Genomic DNA, 3,210 nt, shown 5'->3' with positions numbered 1-3,210 from the left:
AAAAAAAAAAAAAAAAGATAACACTGTTGCATTGCTCTTCTAGATGCCATAGCAATTGAACCGCCCATCATCCATGTATCAAACATGAACAAGTCAGACACTATGATCTTTTTTGTGCTAGAACCCATATTTCCACTCCACTCTCAAAATGCCATGTGAATGAAAGGTTTTTGTTTGGTTGGTTTTTTGCCTAACAGTCTTATTGATCATACTATCTTATTTCTCTGCAACAGAGATATGTATATCCTACAAATTAAAACCTAATATAGGCCGGGTGCAGCTTAAAACTGTAAAACTTAATATAGTTTTTTTGTGACCACAAAGCCCTAAGTACTAAATATTTCTTTTGGATTATTTTTAGTATACAGTTGCTCAAAATAACATAAATGGGTTACAAAGTTTTTGTTAGTTTGTTTGAGACAGAGTCTCACTCTGCAGCCCAGGCTGGAGTGCAGTGGCATAATCTGGGCTCACTGCAACCTCCGCTTCCCCGGTTCAAGTGATTCTCCTGCCTCAGCCTCCTTCTGTATTTTTAGTAGGGTTTTGCCATGTTGGCTACACTGGTCTCAGACTCCTGACCTCAAGTGATCTACCTGCCTCAGTCTTCCAAAGTGCTGGGATTACAGGCACAAGCCACCACACTTGGTCAAATTTAAAAAAAAAAAAGAAAAGAAAAGAAATTTATGGTGCTCGCTTCAGCAGCACATATGCTGAAAATTGGAATGATACAGAGAAGATTAGCATGGCCCCTGTGCAAGGATGACACGCCAATCCGTTAAGCAATCCATACTATTTTTTTAAATTATAAAATAAAAAAAAAAAAGAAAGAAAAAGAAATTTATGGCTGGGCGCAGTGGCTCACGCCTGTAATCCTGGCACTTTGGGAGCCTGAGAGGGTGGATTGCCTGAGCTCAGGAGTTCGAGACCAGCCTGAGCAACATGGCAAAAACCCGAAAGAAAGAAAGAAAGAAAAGAAAAGAAAGAAAGAGAGAAAGAGAGAGATAAAGAAAGAAAGAAAGAAAGGAGAGAGAGAGAGAAAGAGAAAGAGAGAAAGAGAAAGAAAGAAAGAAAAAGAAAGAAAGAAGAAAGAAAGAAAAAGAAAGAAAGAGAGAGAGAGAAAAAGAAAGAAAGAAGAAAGGAAGGAAGGAAGGAAGGAAGGAAGGAAGGAAGGAAGGAAGGAAAAGGAAAGAAAGAAAGAAAGAAAGAAGAAAGAAAGAAAAGAAAGAAAGAAAGAAAGAAAGAAAGAAAGAAAGAAAGAAAGAAAGAAAGAAAGAAAGAAAGAAATTTCTTTCTCACAGTTCCGGAGGCTGGGGAGCCCAAGATCAAGATGCCAGCAGATTTGGTGCCAGGTGAAAGCTGCCTTCTTGCTGTGTCCTCACAAGGCGGAAGGTGGCAGGTTCTAGCTGGTTCCCTCAAGCCCTTTTTTTGAGACAGAATCTCACTCTGTTGCCCAGGCTGGAGTGCGGTGGCATGACATCAGCTCACTGCAACCTCCACCTCCCAGGTTCAAGTGATTCTCCTGCTTCAGCCTCCTGAGTCGTTGGGATTACAGGCACCCAACACCACACCTGGCTAATTTTTGTATTTTTTAGTAGAGAGGGTTTCATCATGTTGGCCAGGCTGGTCTTGAACTCCTGGCCTTTAGTGATCCACCTGCCTCCCAAAATGCTGGTATTATAGCTGTGATAGATGGTGCCCAACCCCTCAAGCCCTTTTTATAAGGGCATTAAATTCCATTAATGAGGGTAGAGCTCTCTTGGCCTAATCACCTCAGGAAAGGCCCCACCTCTTAACACCACCGCAGTGGAGATTAACCATGGCACCAATCCACTTGTGTCTTGCAGGCATTGTGTGTATTTTGTTTGATGAATATAAGATACTGAGCTTTTGTAATTCCAGATCTAGCTAAATACCGCTCATCAAATCCTGCCAGCACCTCAATATAATCCTTAAAGACAACAAATATTTCCTTTGTGAGCTAAACTGTCTCTCCTGACTTGTGAATTTCACAGGATGGTTGAGAGGGTCAAAGGAGACGATAGTCCCAGCAAATGGATCCTACTGAACTCTTACTGTAGGCAGTGCTAAGTGCTCTGCATGGGCCAGCTCACTGGTACCCAAACAACCCCAAGAAGAAGGGACTATTGTGATCCCCACTTTACAGATAGAGAAACGGAGTCCAGAAAGGTAGCATCACATTTCCAGAGCCACTCAGCTAGGAAGAGAGGGAACAAACCAGGTAGTGATTTACAATTTCACCCTCCTCTTCTCCCTCCCAACTTCTGATGCTGCAAAGCCCCTGGAGACAGCAGAGCTGCCCCTTTGTCCCTTGTGGCTGCATCCTCACGAACATGCTGGACTCGCCCAAGGCAGCCTCTCAGTCCTCAGGGCCTGCTGGAGAAGCGTTTCCATTAGACAGTGCAGCACTGGGTGCCAGGCTGCTGGTTACATGGCCCTGGAAGAGGTGCTGGCGCAGCCTGCCTTTTTCGGGCAGTGGTGGTGACATTCCTTGTGGTGGGACTTCCCTGCCCTAGGCTAGCCCTCTTTAGCCTGGGGTATGTGACCCTCTGAGGTAGGTGAAGACTTCCCAAGGGTGCATAAGAGTGGATCACTCTGGCCGGGCGCGGTGGCTCACGCCTATAATCCCAGCACTTTGGGAGGCGGGTGGATCACGAGGTCGAGATCCAGACCATCCTAGCCAACACGGTGAAACCCCGTCTCTACTAAAACTACAAATAATTAGCTGGGCATGGTGGTGCGTGCCTGTAATCCCAGCTACTCAGGAGGCTGAGGCAGGAGAATTGCTTGAACCCAAGAGGCAGAGGTTGCGGTGAGCTGAGATCGTGCCATTGCATTCCAGCCTGGGTAACAAGAGCAAAATCTGTCTCAAAAAAAAAAAAAGAGTGGATCACTCTAAGGATCCTAATTCTAGAAACAACCTCTTTCCTCCCTGGCCATGGCACTGGCGGCACCAGCCGCCCCATGCTCCTTCTCATCTCCCCTTTCTGGAGATGCCCGGAAAGGGAAGTCACTTTGTAATTTCCTCCTGTGGACATATGAAGTAAATGGAAAAGAAAAAGAGAACCTTCATCCATCCTATTAAGAGAAAGATTTTTGGCCGGGCGCGGTGGCTCAAGCCTGTAATCCCAGCACTTTGGGAGGCCGAGGCAGGTGGATCACGAGGTCAAGAGATCGAGACCATCCTGGTCA

The 3,210-nt window shown here is 45.5% G+C and overlaps 1 non-coding gene across 1 annotated transcript; it reads left to right on the top strand.

Annotated features, from left to right (window-relative positions):
- The first annotated feature begins 686 nt into the window (after nt 1-686).
- Nucleotides 687-794, top strand: LOC119469964. Its single transcript, XR_005198838.1, has one exon. It is a non-coding gene; the product is annotated as a U6 spliceosomal RNA (small nuclear RNA).
- Nucleotides 795-3,210: the final 2,416 nt, after the last annotated feature.

This window comes from Cebus imitator, unplaced genomic scaffold, assembly GCF_001604975.1.
Source record: "Cebus imitator isolate Cc_AM_T3 unplaced genomic scaffold, Cebus_imitator-1.0 Scaffold1302, whole genome shotgun sequence".
Taxonomy (NCBI): domain Eukaryota; kingdom Metazoa; phylum Chordata; class Mammalia; order Primates; family Cebidae; genus Cebus; species Cebus imitator.
Note: the sequence above shows the minus strand (reverse complement) of the source record. Positions and strands in the feature narration are given on the sequence as shown.